Raw genomic sequence first — 19,604 nt, forward strand, 5'->3', positions numbered from 1 at the left:
TACAAACATTGCAGATAAACAAAAAGAGATGAGTTCAAATGTTTTTAAAGCTTTACTTTATTTAAATACTTTATTTAAATACTTTAGGAAATGGCTTATGTATGTTACCCATTCATATGTTGAATAAGCAAGAAGCAAGATCAAAGTATGTTTGAGGTCTGATACTGATACCTTTTTAAAGGATATCTATCATTTCTACCACATTGATTTTTCATGTCTAAAAATTTCATTGTGTATCAAAAATGATCCACTGTCTGTCCATTTGTCTATCTATTGTAAGCAAACCAATACAACATCTGTCTTTGTTTTCTTCTTAAATCAGAAAATATGTGTACCTTGCCACATCATTGACCTTGTAGGAATCTGGTTTTGAACATTTAAACCTACTCATCTCTAATAAATTATTTCTGTATGAAAGCTCAGATGAAGTTTTTTTTTATATATTTTTTTATACCTAAGGTTAAGCATAATCGCTTTCATTGTCCTGAGAGAAGGGAAGACATGAGATAAACCTTAGTATAAATCCTTCAATAAAAGCATGTACTGTTGTTCTGACAGATTTACACTACTGCAGTCACATCAGTTTTCCCCTTGGGCCATTAACCTTGCATGCGGGCAGGTCACTTGGCTTCATTATTTAGCTTTACGAATACGAGCTCTGTCTTAAAGTTATATACTTATGGGTTAAGAGATCATGTATTTCAAACAACTTTAATACAGATTTATAAAAAAGTTGAACCTGATAATATTATATATCGATGCCACTGAAGGCAATTTAGGACTTTCTTACAGTGCATTGTCCTAGTCTGTTTTATTTTTATGATGTCCTTTTGTGTCAGCAGTAATTATAAGCAAATACAAGCTATACTTTAATTTCTGTTCATTCTCTCTATAGTTAAACGAGTACTTTTGCTTTGCATGAAATATAGCTATGCCACACATGTTGTGAATACGCACAAACATATAAATGTGATAGCTAATGTGGGCAAGATGAAGTATACGGTGTGATCATCAAAGTGAACTAATCAACAATTAATTGATCCCATGTTTCATTTTCTCCTCACCAAGAGCACTTTTATTTCTGATAAAGAAAAGTATTCACTTGACAGATAATTGTTGTGAATTGAAAACTGTATTTGCTTACATTCAAGCCCCGTTGGGGATGCCATGTTAGAATATTGGTGGACAGACACAATATTGTCATACATTTATGAAATCTGAAACTTCAGAGAAGTACATATACATAGAAAAAAAGTCATACAATGCAAATTCTTAGGGCTGTGCAATGCTCTCATGCTAGCTGGCTGTATGTTACAATAGCTCCTGAGGAATCTTGCTTTTCTCTGACAAATACTGGCACGTCTTTGCTCACCTTATGCAAGAAATCTGCAATCATAATTGTACTGACATCTTCCGGTGCAGCTGGTACGGCTGATAACGGGTGATATTGAATCCCGGAGGATTAATAGATTATTATGAGACTGCAGCTTACCTGGGCGGGGAGTGAAGTGGATGGCTGCTGCTTTGCTCAATGTCCACTGTGCTGTGCAGTGGCACCATGAACCAACTACTCCCAGGTCCTGGTCTCTCTCTCCTTTGGACTGGTGTGGATTATCCTATTCTCCACTGAGGAGGTTGCATGTACTGTGACCCTGGGTGAACACAGCTACCAGAGGCACAAGGCACAAGACACATTCATTTGCACATGCCCACAATTGGTAGATATATTGGCCAAATATGATCATCTATTAGGGAGCTTATTGGCACAGATGGCCCTGCAGTCAACAGTACTCATATCTCACCTCCAAAAGTTTGTAGATGACCAAGGCTCAACATGTGCTCACATTGCATGCATGCAGAGGAGCCTTCCTGGTCCAAAAACTAAATGGGGAAGATGCCACCTTTCACTGCCCACACACTTGAAGGACTTTGCGGCAGAGACTCCACAGACCTCCAGTCCCGCCGCCCCCAACCTTACTATCTTAGAAGAATTCTTGGACATTGTTCAGATCAGGGATCAGTGTTGCACAGATGATAGCTCCAATACATGCTTGGGGTTGGTGTGGCGTGGTTATGGTGTACTTGCGACCATAGAGTGATAAGCTGATCATGTATCTGTCATTACCTAGATGGAGTCTGGGCTGACAAACCTTATGCCAAGCCCTACAATTAAGCCTAGTGTCTCCGTGCGCTCAACATATTCTTGCAAAGGGCCTTATTTATTTATTTTTTTGTCCCAGCTTTCCTGTGTTTTATATTTGGGCTGTGTGGCCTTTCAGGGGAATGTTCCTCAGTCACTTATCATGTTTGTTTATGACACCATCTACAAATCCCTTCAGAGCATAACTCAGCAGCCAGTTGTATTTTAAGTTATTTTAGTTGTTTTTTCATGCTCAGCTAATCTCTTTTGTTATACTGATAAAGTACACTCACATGCATTTTTGATAAACTCGAGTGTAGGTAGTTATCCTTTCAGTGCTATGACCTTGGTGTGCCATTCTATAGTTCTCGGCATGTGCCCACTTAATCCTCTATTATGTTGATGCTCTGTACAGTAACATGCCTCGGACAGCATGTAAAACAAAAAAATGGGATGTTTCTATCTGCCAGTACTTTAAGCAATATGTCAGAGGTTTTACCATTGCTTAGCATGATGCTGTACCTGATGCTTTATTTTGTACTGGTACCTACACCTTTGAGATTTTAAAGTACAGTGTGCCTAGTAACTGCACTTGTTTCTGTGACTTTAATGAATGCTGTCCTTGCCTATTCTCCTGTTTTAAACTGCACTTCTTAATACTTGCTATGTATCTATCATCTTAATAAAATCTGATTGACAACAAACTTTTTTTTAAAAACATCATGATTGTACCATTTGCATGACATTTAAGGTTTTGACACAAAATCAATAGAATAAATCAGTGAAACATTCCAGAATACTGTTTTTTTTTTATGTGGTCTCATTATACAAAATTTTGAGTTGTAATATTCTTTTAATCCATTTTTTAGGGGCCTTTGGGATTATAATATAGGAAATTTAGCAATTCATACTCTTATAGGGTAAATATTTATGATCCTTCTCAATGATCAGGTGAGCAAGCACTAGTTTATCTGCATTCTTTATTTGCTTAACAGACAGGCAAGATAACAGAATAGCATTTGTTACATAAATCTCTACAGCAGCGATTCCCAAACTGTGTGCCGTGGCACACACAGGTGTACTGTGAAATGTTTCCCCGGTGCTGTGACTATAGCACCGGGAAACATTACTGGTGAACAGGGACCCAGTTGGTTGCCACAATCCTTTAAGACCGCGACTAGGCCCCGTACCATTGGCCGACTAGGACGAAGTGACAGCCTGCCACTTCCTCCAAGCATCATTCAGGGAGACAGCGCACGAGGGAGAGGAGGCAGCCGCAGCAGGAGGGAAGAGGAGCACAAGAGCTTCTCCAGACCTCTCACTCCCACCAGCAGCAGCAGGACCAGGACTCCAAGCCGCCCTCCTGGACACATTAGGTAAGCTAAGTGGAGGGTGGCTGGAGATATAAAAAATATCACTTGTGGGGGGCGTGGCTAACTGCCGGACAAGGTAGATGTGTAATCCTTAGCTCCGGCACCTGAGCTCTGAATCCGTGTCGCTGACAAATTATAAAAAAACAAAGATGTTGCAGTACAAGAGTAAGAAGAGCACTTCCAGGGCTGAAAAGCTGAATTTCTTCCAGCAGAAGACATAGCATGCACCCTCTAACCTGCAGGCCTCTGCCCAAGATAGAGCAGACAGTTATGAAGCCAGTGACCTGTCACCCACACCTTCTTACAGGAAAGAGGCTCTGACTCCGGGCTATCTCACTCAAGCTCTGGATGCCCTTTCCCAAAAGCTAATTATCTCCTGGCAACACTCCATGGACTCATTACAAATAGATCTCCAGGAGCTGGGCAGACGGATGACACATATTGAAACCAAGATGGATGACTTTGCATAGGCATATAATGATTTGGCAAGCCACATGGAAAGCCTGGAAGAAAAACCAATACTCACCAAACAGAAATTGGCTGATTTGGAAGACAGAGTGCAGCGCAACAACCTCCGACTTAGGGGGGTGCCTGAGACAGTGCTCCCAGCAGACCTGCCTGCTTATGTACGAGGCTTGCTGCACGCCTATGCCCCAGAGATTCTGGCCGACATGTTGTTGGTAGAGCGGGTACATTGTGTATCATGCCCATGCCACATACCTGACTCACTACCTAGAGATGTACTTCTCTGCACACACTACTTCCACATCAAGGAACATGTCCTTAACCCCTTAAGGACACATGACATGTGTGAAATGTCATGATTCCCTTTTATTCCAGAAGTTGGGTCCTTAAGGGGTTAAAGCCAGCTGGAATAAAACTAAACCACCAGATGATCACCCTACAGTGAAGATCTTTGCTGACCTGTCAGCAGCTACTCTCCGCAGGAGGAAAGACTTTGCACCCATTGTATAAGCCTTGAGAGCAAATGGCATCTGGTACATATTGGTCTTTCCAACTTAACTTTTAGCGATAAAGGCCTAAAACCCATCATGTCCCCAGAGAATGGCATGAGGAATTATGTGGCGTGGTTCTGGTGTACTTGGAAAAAAAGGGAAAATATAGATATCTTACGTGTAAAAGGGCTGCATTTCGTACATAACAGAGTGCCCAAGTTCGCTTTAAAGGATTTTCCAAACCAATATCATTCTACTTACACATCCAAATCCAGGGAAGTTTCTATCCTACTACATAACTCTCTTACCTTCAAATTATTACAGCTTAAAAAAGATGCCCAAGGCAGATATATAATCATACATTATATCATAAATAATGGGACATACAAATTAGCTGGCATCTATGGCACAAACAATAATCGTAGAAACTTCCTACAAAGAGTGCTCTCCAAAATACCCACCCCACAATTGCCATACCTGTTACTATGAGGTGCCTTAAATCACGCGTTAAACCCGCAACTATACACTACTGTTCCTACCAAAACCCCGAGACATGCATCCTTATTCCCACATTGTAAAGCAATCTCCAAATTGCAACTTGAGTATGACTTATATGATGCCTGGCCTTAATGAATATAATCATACATTGTATCATAAATAATGTGACATACACATTAGTTGGCATCTATGGCACAAACAATAACCATATAAACTTCCTACATAGAAGTTGTGGAGTATGGATCATTATTTAATGTGCAGTTTGCAATATATATATGTATATATATATATATTTAATACTAATGTACATTTGGTTGTATGAAATATTGCAGGCCCTTTTGCTTAGATTTGAAAACGTTACACTTTCAATGACATTTCCACAAGGTTAAAGTTAAATTAGAACAAACACATGTGCTGTCAGTCAAATGTATACAAAACTCGTCGTAAGCTAATTACAGGCAAGAGCCTTCTAGAGAATATTCCACAAACACATGTGCTGTCAGTTAAATGTATACAAAAACACTTCGTAAGCTAATTACAAGCTCGAGCCATTTAGGGAATATCCCAAACTTAGATATGCAATACATTACATCATGTAACAAGTTAGAAAACCTTTTTGGGAAAATCACACAGGTGGGGGCTGCTTTATGGAGGACAAAATGCCTATTTAACTGAAGGAGAAGGGATAGGACGTTGTCATTCTTTAACATTCATTCACTCAGGCATACATTCAACTTCTCACTGGCACACGGACACCATACATATGCTGTAAGCCACTAATACTTTGGTAAGATTAATTATTTACTGACTATTTTTGCATTCTGTTACATTCATCCAATACACTTTTATCTTATATTTATTTGAGTCATTGTTTCATTTATTACAATATTATTACAGTGCCGTTTGGGTCTTCCGACACTGAATTATTCTAGTGGTAATTATCATCTAGAATGGTTAAAGAAAACAGTATTTATAAGTAATTTGGAAACGGAAGGGTCTACTCCGTATATAGCTATAGATTGCATAAAGACACGCTAAGCTTAGAATGACCCGGAGTGACCTTTTGTCGGTAAAGGTCCACATCATACCTGAAGCGAGCCATAACTATCAAAATTGAAGTATCACCGAAACCGACAGAAGTGCTCTCCAAAATACCCACCCCACAATTGCCATACCTGTTACTATGCAGTGCCTTAAACCACGTGTTAAACCCACAACTATACACTACTGTTCCTACCAAAACCCTGAGACATGCATCATTAGTCCTACATTGTAAAGCAATCTCCAAATTGCTACTTGAGTATGACTTATATGACGCCTGGCGAACCAGATAACCGAGAGTACACATACTTCTGCTGAGTACATAAAAGATATTCGAGGATAGAGTTCATACTCCTAGCCAGCAACTTCCTTCCCCTATTAACAGATTGCCTCATTGGTGACATAATATGGACAGATCATGCCACCAATAACTTTTACTCTACGAGATACATTCACCCATAGAGGCGCCTTAATGAATCCTTACTGAACAATCCAGACTTCAAAGCCACATTAGAGACAGAAATCTCCTCATACTTTGACATCAAAAACACACCAGATATTACACCCACCGCAGAGTGGCAAGCACACAAAGCCGTCCAATGCGGCTTAGTTATTAGCCGAGCAACCTATCCGAAATGGACCTATGAACAGGAATACACCATGCTACTGAAAACACTGAGAGACCAAACCAATACACAACTCCTCAAGCCAACAGTGGTGGGGCAGATCCAGATAGACCAAATTAACAAAAAGCTAAACAAAGTCTTGTTCACCAAAACCATGCATGTCCTACAGAAATTAAAACTGCCCACATATGCACAAGGTTATAGGGTGGGGAAATCCTTGGCTTCGTTATTGTGCTAAAAAACAAAGCCACTCCAAAATTCCATACCTGATTTTGTCTGATGGCACCAAAGTGTTTAACCCGCAAGATATTAATGACACCATGTCAGATTTTCACAAATCACTATATAACTTGACAATTGACAAAGGGACGCACCAACCTACGGAACAAGAAATACAGGATTTTCTCTCTCAAGTTACACTTCCCTCTCTCACTCTGGTACAACGCAAATCACTGCAAGCCCCAATCTCCCTCAGGGAACTCACACAAACTATCAATGTCCTTCCCTCTGGGAAATCATCTGGCCCAGGTGGCTTCACTAATCAATATTACAAAACGTTTTCACAACTCCTTGCTCCACACCTCCTATCAACGCTAAACCACATCACAGAAACAGGACCCATGTCACCATAAATGCTTTAGGCTCACATTGCAACACTCCCAAAACCAAGGAAAGCCCTAAAAAAAACCCCAAAAAACCTGTTGCCAATATCCCTACTAAATTCCGATACTAAAATCCTGGCTAAGATATACGCCAACAAGCTCTCATCCATTCTCCCCACCTTGGTACATGCGGATCAGGTGGGGTTTGTGGCAGGTCGACAAGGCGCGGATGGGATGGGGAAACCCTTAAACCTGATGCATAGAGCGAACAGTGTGGGGGAGCCAAGTGTATTTATTTTGTTGGATGCTGAAAAAGCCTTCGATCGACTGCACTGGTGATTCATCACAGCTGTACTAGAAAAATTCCACGTCCCACTTTTTGTCATTAGTGTCAGCGTTCTACTCGAACCCGTCCGCCCAAGTAGTGAACAGTGGAATTATATCCTCTGAGTTCCAAATTACAAATGGAATGCGGCAGTGGTGCTCTGTATACCCCCTGCTATATATTTTAGCTTTGAATCCCCTAGCATACCTAATACGAGATGATCCAAACATAAAGGGCATTACCATAGGCAAAAATTACATATAAACTTACAATGTTTGCTGATGACATCATGGTGTCCTTCACGACCCCTGAAACTTCTTTACCAAATTTCAGTGACATCTTAATGAGATAAAGCACCTGCTCGTACTATAGAATAAATGTCACAAAGACAAAGGCAATGCATATTCATTTGAACACTGCATCACTAAATAGGTTAAAAACCGAATATGCATACGAATGGGGACATAAGCGTTTCACTTTCCTGGGCATAGAATTCCCGACCAACCCCCACAACCTATTCAAAGAAAACTATGCCAAATTATCCAAGATATAAAACACCAACTCTTAAGCTGGAAAGTTGGTGTCCTGGATGGGGTGCATAGCAGCCGTAAAAATAATCGTTCTCCCTAAACTTCAATATCTGTTCTGTATGTTGCCTATCAAACTCCCATCACAATACTTGAAGGACACACAAAAAATGCTCAATCACTACATCTGCAATAATAAACAACCAAGGGTAGCAGCTTTCACACTCTACAGACCCTTTATGCGAGGTGGACTAAGTGTACCCAATCTAACCACATATTATACAGCTTCCCAAATCAACCCATTGATTATGGTCCACTACCATAAAATCCAACCAGCCTGGCTTCATATAGAAGCCACATATACAGATAGGCAAGACCTTACAACACTAGCATGGATCGCACAACATCTCAGGCAGCAGTATTAACGTATACTGCCCACGACATCTCTAAACTTATCTGCGTGGGATGCATACCGTTCCACCCCCAACACTAATAATGCTATCTCAGTGGCGATGCCATTGAAAGCTTTTACAAACCTCATACCAAATTTTAATGTGTCATTATGGTTCTCTCATGGCATACTTCACTTACACCAACTAGTACACGCACAAGGTCTCCACATTTTTGCATATGGTCGGCATATGGGTTGCCAGACATGGCTATGTTTACATATCTGCAAATCAGGTCTTGGTTTCATAAACATACTGCTGATTATGCGAAACTTGTAAGTGGGCGGCAGCTGTCGGACTTGGAGACCCTCTGCATACAACAGAAAGTACCCACCATACTCATCTCCTCGCTATATATGGCTGAGACCCAGCATGGTAGTGAGAAACCCCCCTTTGCTAAAGCCTGGGAGAAGGACTTTAAGAAAACATTAGAGGACACACCATGGTCCAGGGTTTTCCTGGCAAATAAAACATTCACTTTATGTACTTCACACATTGAATTGTCCAGAAAGGCTCTGTACCATTGGTACCTTGTGCCTGTCAGCAGGGCCGGCCTTAGGCATTTGGGCACCCTGTGCAAAAAATCTTCACAGCACCCCCCCCTCCCTACCCCTTCCCACACACCCTGTCACACACACACACACACACACACACAGGCAGGCAGGCAGACAGCCACACACACACACACACACACACACACACTCAGGCAGTCATACACAGACAGCCACACACAAACACACACACAGACATAGAATGTGACGGCAGATAAGAACCATTCGGCCCATCTAGTCTGCCCAGACAGTCACACATAGGCAGTCACACACAAACACACACAGGCAGACAGCCACACACACACACACACACACACACACAGGCAGACAGCCACACACACAGCCACACACACACACACACACAGGCAGACAGCCAAACACACAGAGGCAAACAGCCACACACACACACAGTCACACACACACAAACACACAGAGACAAACAGTCAAACACACACAGACAAACAGTCAAACACACACTGTCAGACAGCCACACACACACAGTCACACACAGACAGACAGACACACACACACACTGGCAGACAGTCACACACACACACACACACTGGCAGACAGTCACACACACACACACACACACACACGCAGACAGTCACACACACACACACGCAGACAGTCTCACACACACACACACAAAGGCAAACAGTCACACACACAGGCAGACAGCCACACACACACAGTCAGACACACACACTCACTAACAGACAAACACACTCACAGACACACACTAACAGACACATACACACACTAACATACACAGACACACACTAACATACACACACACACACACACACACACACTAACATACACAGACACACACTAAAATTAACACATTCAGACACACACTAACATTAACACATTTTTTTAAATTTATTTAGACCCCCCCAGCCTCCTTACCTTTGGGAATGCTGGGGGGGTCTCTTCCTCCCTGGTTGTCCAGTGGCTGCTGGGCGGGCGGCGCTGGCGGGCGGCTGGCGAGGGAGCACTTCCTCTGAGCTGTTTGCTCAGCTCCCTCGCGCGCCGCAGAGTGAGGCTGGGAGCCGGAATATGACGTCATATTCCGGCTCCCAGTCTCACTCTGCGGCGCGCGAGGGAGCTGAGCATACAGCTCAGAGGAAGTGCTCCCTCGCCAGCCGCCCGCCCAACCCAGCAGCCCGGCATGTCTGTTAGCCGCAAGGCTAACAAGACATTTGCCTTGGGCATTTGGGGGCGGCATTTTTTGCCGCCCCCTGGAAAATGCCGCCCAAGGCAAATGCCTTGTTAGCATTGCGGCTAACAGACATGCCGTGTGAGCTATGCGGCCGCAGGGCGCCCCCTGCACCATGGCGCCCTGTGCGGCCGCACAGCTCGCACACCCCTAAGGCCGGCCCTGCCTGTCAGACTAAAACACATGAAACCAGGCTCATCTGGCCTGTGCTGGAGATGCTAGGCACAACCTGGAACAATGTATCACATATGGTGGACGTGCCTTAAGCTCACACCATTTTGGGACAAGGTTGCAATGCTTATTTCCAACTCTACACAGGTGTACTTACCAAAACACCCAGAAATATATCTATTACAACTAATCCCAAGGGATATACCGAAACACAAACAATACCTGATTTACCACATTCTTATAGCGGCCCTTACTACCATCAGTAAAGCCTGGTTAAAAACCAATACCCCCAGCATCTCAATGTGCACCCAGAATGTCAATAGCACCAAGCCATATGAAATCATGGCAAGCACCGCCAAACTGCCCAAATGATGGGTGGACAAACAAACATGTAGTTGTAACCAGACAAGTTGGACACACAGGAACAGAGGGGTTGAGGGCCCTGCTCAATGAGCTTACATTCTAGAGGGAGTGGGGTAAAGTGACACAAAAGGTAAGGATAGTATTAGACTAATGACAAGTGCAAGAGAGGAATCAGTCGGAGCTTCTGGGTGAGCATGTAACGGAGGAGGGAAGTGAGTTCCACAGGAACAGTGCAGCCCTTGAGAAGTCTTGAAGGCGAGCATCAGAGGTGGGAGTACGGACAGAAGATAGGCATAAGTCTTCAGCAGAGCATAAAGGCCTAGACTATACTTGCTTAATGCCTCTTGTATCCTAATGATTATTTTCCCTCCTTGCCACCTGCTTCTATTCTTATTTATTATTGTTTCCTGGAACCAGATCTTAGTATCTGAATAAAGTTATTTTGCTCTCCTCTGTTGGCTGCTGTTTGCTCTTCTGTAGGATTTTTTCGATTGATGGATCGAGGGTAAATTACTTTGAAAAATTAAAATACTATTTACCTAAGCACTTCCTGCCTTTGCCAAAGATTGCCAAAAATCATGATGTACATAAGAAAAATAGTCCTGTGAAGAAATGACTTTTGTATTCGGTATTTCTGCCTGTTTCTTGCTATTTCTTCATGTTTTCAGTCGGCATATGGAACTGCCGAACAAAGACCACCCCTGGCTCACTTAACTTCAAAGCCGGCATCACTTTCACCCTCTACATGTGCGGCCAGCGTTCGTACTGCCGAACGCCACGTGGCAGAGAAAACCGCGGCCATCTTTTTTTTCAGTCAAACAAAGGCAGCGGGACTTGGTCGTCGAGTGTCTGGAACTAAAATCGGACACTCAACAAAATTCCATACCTGATTTTGTCTGATGGCACCAAATTGTTTAACCCGCAAGATATTAATGACACCATGTCAGATTTTCACAAATCACTATATAACTTGACAATTGACAAAGGGACGCACCAACCTACGGAACAAGAAATACAGGATTTTCTCTCTCAAGTTACACTTCCCTCTCTCACTCTGGTACAACGCAAATCACTGCAAGCCCCAATCTCCCTCAGTGAACTCACACAAACTATCAATGTCCTTCCCTCTGGGAAATCACCTGGCCCAGGTGGCTTCACGAATCAATATTACAAAACGTTTTCACAACTCCTTGCTCCACACCTCCTATCAACGCTAAACCACATCACAGAAACAGGACCCATGTCACCATAAATGCTTTAGGCTCACATTGCAACACTCCCAAAACCAAGGAAAGCCCTAAAAAAAACCCCAAAAAACCTGTTGCCAATATCCCTACTAAATTCCGATACTAAAATCCTGGCTAAGATATACGCCAACAAGCTCTCATCCATTCTCCCCACCTTGGTACATGCAGATCAGGTGGGGTTTGTGGCAGGTCGACAAGGCGCGGATGGGATGGGGAAACCCTTAAACCTGATGCATAGAGCAAACAGTGTGGGGGAGCCAAGTGTATTTATTTTGTTGGATGCTGAAAAAGCCTTTGATCGACTGCACTGGTGATTCATCACAGCTGTACTAGAAAAATTCCACGTCCCACTTTTTGTCATTAGTGTCAGCGTTCTACTCGAACCCGTCCGCCCAAGTAGTGAACAGTGGAATTATATCCTCTGAGTTCCAAATTACAAATGGAATGCGGCAGTGGTGCTCTGTGTACCCCCTGCTAAATATTTTAGCTTTGAATCCCCTAGCATACCTAATACGAGATGATCCAAACATAAAGGGCATTACCATAGGCAAAAATTACATATAAACTTACAATGTTTGCTGATGACATCATGGTGTCCTTCACGACCCCTGAAACTTCTTTACCAAATTTCAGTGACATCTTAATGAGATAAAGCACCTGCTCGTACTATAGAATAAATGTCACAAAGACAAAGGCAATGCATATTCATTTGAACACTGCATCACTAAATAGGTTAAAAACCGAATATGCATGCGAATGGGGACATAAGCGTTTCACTTTCCTGGGCATAGAATTCCCGACCAACCCCCACAACCTATTCAAAGAAAACTATGCCAAATTATCCAAGATATAAAACACCAACTCTTAAGCTGGAAAGTTGGTGTCCTGGATAGGGTGCATAGCAGCCGTAAAAATAATCGTTCTCCCTAAACTTCAATATCTGTTCTGTATGTTGCCTATCAAACTCCCATCACAATACTTGAAGGACACACAAAAAATGCTCAATCACTACATCTGCAATAATAAACAACCAAGGGTAGCAGCTTTCACACTCTACAGACCCTTTATGCGAGGTGGACTAAGTGTACCCAATCTAACCACATATTATACAGCTTCCCAAATCAACCCATTGATTATGGTCCACTACCATAAAATCCAACCAGCCTGGCTTCAAATAGAAGCCACATATACAGATAGGCAAGACCTTACAACACTAGCATAGATAGCACAACATCTCAGGCAGAAGTATTAACGTATACTGCCCACAATATCTCTAAACTTATCTGCGTGGGATGCATACCGTTCCACCCCCAACACTAATAATGCTATCTCAGTGGCGATGCCATTGAAAGCTTTTACAAACCTCATACCAAATTTTAATGTGTCATTATGGTTCTCTCATGGCATACTTCACTTACACCAACTAGTACACGCACAAGGTCTCCACATTTTTGCATATGGTCGGGATATGGGTTGCCAGACATGGCTATGTTTACATATCTGCAAATCAGGTCTTGGTTTCATAAACATACTGCTGATTATGCGAAACTTGTAAGTGGGCGGCAGCTGTCGGACTTGGAGACCCTCTGCATACAACAGAAAGTACCCACCATACTCATCTCCTCGCTATATACGGCTGAGACCCAGCATGGTAGTGAGAAACCCCCCTTTGCTAAAGCCTGGGAGAAGGACTTTAAGAAAACATTAGAGGACACACCGTGGTCCAGGGTTTTCCTGGCAAATAAAACATTCACTTTATGTACTTCACACATTGAATTGGCCAGAAAGGCTCTGTACCATTTGTACCTTGTGCCTGTCAGACTAAAACACATGAAACCAGGCTCATCCGGCCTGTGCTGGAGATGCTAGGCACACCCTGCTCAATGAGCTTACATTCTAGAGGGAGTGGGGTAAAGTGACACAAAAGGTAATGATAGTATTAGACTAATGACAAGTGCAAGAGAGGAATCAGTCAGAGCTTCTGGGTGAGCATGTAACGGAGGAGGGAAGTGAGTTCCACAGGAACAGTGCAGCCCTTGAGAAGTCTTGAAGGCGAGCATCAGAGGTGGGAGTACGGACAGAAGATAGGCATAAGTCTTCAGCAGAGCATAAAGGCCTAGACTATACTTGCTTAATGCCTCTTGTATCCTAATGATTATTTTCCCTCCTTGCCACCTGCTTCTATTCTTATTTATTATTGTTTCCTGGAACCAGATCTTAGTATCTGAATAAAGTTATTTTGCTCTCCTCTGTTGGCTGCTGTTTGCTCTTCTGTAGGATTTTTTCGATTGATGGATCGATGGTAAATTACTTTGAAAAATTAAAATACTATTTACCTAAGCACTTCCAACCTTTGCCAAAGATTGCCAAAAATCATGATGTACATAAGAAAAATAGTCCTGTGAAGAAATGACTCTTGTATTCGGTATTTCTGCCTGTTTCTTGCTATTTCTTCATGTTTTCAGTTGGCAGATGGAACTGCCGAACAAAGACCACCCCTGGCTCATTTAACTTCAAAGCCGGCATCACTTTCACCCTCTACGTGTGCGGCCAGCGTTCGTACTGCCGAACGCCACGTGGCAGAGAAAACCGCGGCCATCTTTTTTTTCAGTCAAACAAAGGCAGCGGGACTTGGTCGTCGAGTGTCTGGAACTAAAATCGGACACTCGACTTCGCGAACACCGGTCTCGAACATACGAACGCTGGAACTATATGTACCGATTAGCTAGAAGAGCGCTATTCGGTCCATTTGTGTATATGAATGAGGGGAACAATCGCTGCTAAGAGCCAGGGGAATTATTTATATTTGTTTTTCTCCTTTTTCTAAAGTGACCGGCAAAACCACACGAACTTATGGAACTATTTTGGGCAGCGCACCCACGGTGAACCGGTCACAAAGGACTTCCATGGTTTTTGAGAACCCCTGAACCGATCTGGGTGAAATTTGAATGTGTTGGTCACCCAGATCGGGGCTATCAGGGGACATAGGATTTGTGGGGATACCCCATGTATAAAGGGATGTTCCAGAAATTGGGGAAACTAGTGATTTTTCTGCCTGGAGATAATTAGGTTGTTACTGTATCAGACCTGATTATCTCCAGGGCTAGGGGAGGGAATTATATGTTTGTGTTGGGTGTGTTTTATATTTTTACTGTACAGGATTGGATAACTGTTACTCCTCCCTGTGGGATGTCCCCTTGCATGGGGACCTGCATAAAAGGCTATGTGTGTGAATAAAGCTCAGTTCTACTTGTATCCTGATCCTTGACTCTGGCTGTTATTTGGAAATCGTATGCTTTATTAAGGGAATTATCTTGTAAAGCTATTGGTATTTCGTATGGATTTCGTTCCTTGGAACTACCAAACGGAGGTCTATCTACACCAGACCCTGGCGCTTTGGGAGGAAACTACCGAAAGAGGTTTGACTATACTTGGTTTCCTTACAAGTCCCTACTTTTTCCAATTTATAAAAAAATAAATATGAACAAAAGAAAAAAAAGAAAAAAAACCTGCAAAGTGACAATGTTCCTTTAAATGGAAAAATAATTGCATTCATTGTTAGATGTGTGACATTGTCGCTGCAAGAGAAGTATTAATAATGCAGTATACTTGTTAAAAACAATCTAATCATATTAATCTTTATTTTATCTGTTTATGATTTCATTTTTTATGCTTTATTTATCAGGCATTTAAATAATTGTAGAGGAAATACTGATAATATAAGACATTCCATTCACAAAATAAAACTGTATTCTATCAAACCATAAGTGATTTAAAAAAAAAAAATAATAATTCTTGATTCATTGCTAGTTGACTGGCTATTCATATTATTGATCCTATATAATCTGCAAAGTGCAATGTAAAATGACTTTTTGCTTATGTGTGCTGCATTAACTCTGTGAATGATTTTTTGAAAATCAATATCTCTTCTAAGAAACCATTTAGCATATATAACATGCCATACAACTAAACTAAATTCTTGTGTGTCCTGTATATATTTTGTTGTAGCAAAACAAAAACACAGAAAAAGAGCATATACACAATATTGTAAATTTTATAGATATAGTAAAAAATACTCTACAGTAAAAAAAAAGCCAATCTTTAAAAACTGACTACCGTAGTAAATCATATTTTTTATTATTATTATAATATTGACATAGCGCCATCAAATTCCGTAGCGCTTTACAATGGGTAGACTAACAAACATGTAATTTTAACCTAATAAGTGACCTCCTATCAATGGACATTAAAGAGTTAGGAATTTCTCAATCCCTGGGACATGTGAACCAAAGCGTACAGCATAGAGTAAATGCAGTAGAATCTCACTATACAACTAAACTGCTATTTTTCCCCAAGTTCTAAATCTCTATCACTTTATTAATTGTTCTATCTAACTTTAAAGTCATATGGTTAAGAAGTTGATATCATTACTCAACAATGATATCCCTCGACCCATTTGAATGTATAGGGACACTGTAGGCACACAGACCACCTAAGCTCATTTCATGAGGACCTCCAGCGTCAGATTTTCCCCATAGGAAAGCGTTGAATAACATAGGAGCCATTAAAGAATCCCTTTGAAGCGAAAATTTCTATGTATGTGAATTTCACAATTTTCTGTTTAGAATCTTTAGAAACTTTAGAAACATTGCATGAGGACCTCCAGTGTCAGTTTTTCCCCATAGAAAAGCGTTAAATGATGCTTTCCTATGGGGAGGTCTCATACGCGCACGGCGCATGTGCATTAGGTCATCCTCGCCGACTGACGGCGATGGGTAAGGAGCATGGGCAGTGCCTAAACCAGCTCCAAGGAACATCGGTGCTGGATTCAGGTAAGTGGCTGAAGGGGTTAAAACCTGCGCGAGGGGGTGCGCGAGGGTGGGGAGCAACTTGTAAAACGGCTTTGTTTTCCTGGCACTATAAAATCCCTTTAAAGCAAAAATGTCTATGTGTGTGAATTTCACAACTTTCTGTTTAGAAACATTTCATTTAAATGACAGCTACACTATAAAAACCTTTTGCCTGTAAATAGGTGATAATTGCCACATAATTATTATATTATTGTGTATTTCTTTAGTGCCAAAAGTGAATTCCGCAATGCTAGATACTATACATTGAATAACTAAATATGGTAAAATAATTTGAAACAGACTGACAATCTGATTAAAAGTGGTACATGAAATGCATAGTAAACAGGTATTATGAAGAATACTAGCAATAACTGACATGTGGTATATGCAAAACATAAAATCGTTAAATTACAGGTTTTAATGAAAATGGAGTTAAGGTTTAGGTGTAGACGTTGACAGATGACCAGACAAGATAAATAAAAGGCATATATAAATTCACGATTTATGTTTGCAATATACATCTCTGCAAGGGGACTTATAATAGGAGTCTCACTCCCCCCTTCTACCCAGCAAACAAGTTTAAAGGGGAAAAGATATTTAAGTATTCTAACAATCAGGAAGAAAAGGAGAAAGGGAGGGCTCAGATGTCAATCAGTAATGAACGTGGTTTGTTTCTAAGATTCTGTAAGATCTTGCAAAGCCATGTATCCTACAATAACTAGTGTTACTATGCCAAATGCATGTGGGTATAATGCTTAAAATATACATTATTTTACAATTTTACTAGTAATTATTTGAAGTTTCATTGGTAAAAATGATGCTAAGTTCCTGACGTATACCCATTATTATTATTAATATTATTATTTATAAAACATCAACAAGTTCCGTAGCACTGTACAATCGGTGGACTAACAGACACGTATGTAACGGATCGACGGGCACCCCGACTGGGTACCTCCGTTGAAGGATGCTCCTAGCGCTTCCTGAGGACTCCAAGCACTGCAGCAGACACCACAACCACCGAACCGGAGAAGCATACGAATGCTCTCAAGCATCTGTACAATACACACAGACACTCCCACATAACATTTGTCTAAACATTTTCTGACTTCATATCTGACTTCCAATTCTATATCATTAGTTCTGAAATGTTTGGCAAATTAGTATTTCCCTGTGAACCAATATAAAGCATAGGAATCGGACATTTATCAACAAATATTTATTCCTGAATGCATCCATAAGGATGTACATTAGCAAATTATCTTTCACTTGCTTTTTGCAAGTGAATTGAAATTTTAGGTACCCTTTGCATTCTGGCAGTGTTAGCAGCCAGCTGGCAAATAGTTAAAAACCTTCAAGGATTAATTATGATTAATTAATTAGTATGAACAGGAAAAGCATACAATCAGCTTACACTCCTGGCAATCAGCATGCAATCCAATTCCCCCAATAACGAGACGACACTTCGTTTTGAGGGTCAAGCAGAACTGACTGTACTGGCACATATAGCCTCTTTTATTCACAATCCACAAACATAGTACTGCCCACAGGGTTTTTAAATACAACCAATCAATCTGTACAATACACACAGACACTCCCACACAAAATCCTCCCCTCTGCCTGTGATATGATTACTTAACATCATGGGTAATATAATTATCACAGGCAGAGAAATACAGTTTTATAAAACATATCACAGGGACAAAAACACAAAACATGCAAAAAAAACATAATATATCCTCTGAACCGGGGGATCTGGGTGAACCACATATCCAAAATTCACCCAGATCCGTTCAGTAGTTTGGAAGATACAGTTTAATGCAGATTCCGCAGAACATATACAGGCTATATGGAAAATAATTACTGTATAATGTGTCCCCTGTTGTATAGTTTAAAACTACTGCACGATGTCTTTGTGCACCAAATACCGGTGAGATGGCACCGTGTAGAAAAGTCACAACAGTGTCTGTGAGTTAAAATGGCCGCCATCCATTGTTCTCACCATGTGCTTCATCCATTGTTCTCGCCATGTGCCTCTGATACATGAAATGGTGGCCACCCAATAACTCCACAGTATGACCCCAGATGGTTCTTAAAGGGCCAGTAGCAGCATAATACAATACATCCCAGTGGCCATAGTCGCAGGGCAAGAGGCTGGCAAGCAGTCCTCTCCAGGCACAAGTGGCGGGGCTGGTTCCGCCACAACGTATTTATAACCAGACAAGTTGGACGCACAGGAACAGAGAGATTGAGGGCTCTGCTCAATGAACTTAAATGCTAGAGGGAGTGGGGTATAATGACACAAAAGGTAAAGGTAGGATAAAAAAGTAGGCTGCTAGGATAGTGTTCATTGAGGGCTTAGTGTTTTGTTTTGATGACAGTTTCAGTAGAGGAATCCGGGTGCGGGGAGGGAAAGCTGTTTATAGTTTAATTAATATGCTTTCTGTAATGACATGAAGGGGTGCTGCCCTGGAACAGCACTGTCACTTTAAATGTGGGAACCCATTCAGCAGAGAAATAAATGCCAAGACACAAATAAATGGGATAAATCAAGAGATATATATATTTACAGGAAACCAAAGGAAAAACACAAGACAATATATATATATATATATATATATATATATACACACACACACAGACAAGGCCACAAAATATATACA

The sequence above is a fragment of the Pelobates fuscus genome, chromosome 4 (genome assembly GCF_036172605.1).
Source record: "Pelobates fuscus isolate aPelFus1 chromosome 4, aPelFus1.pri, whole genome shotgun sequence".
NCBI lineage: Eukaryota > Metazoa > Chordata > Amphibia > Anura > Pelobatidae > Pelobates > Pelobates fuscus.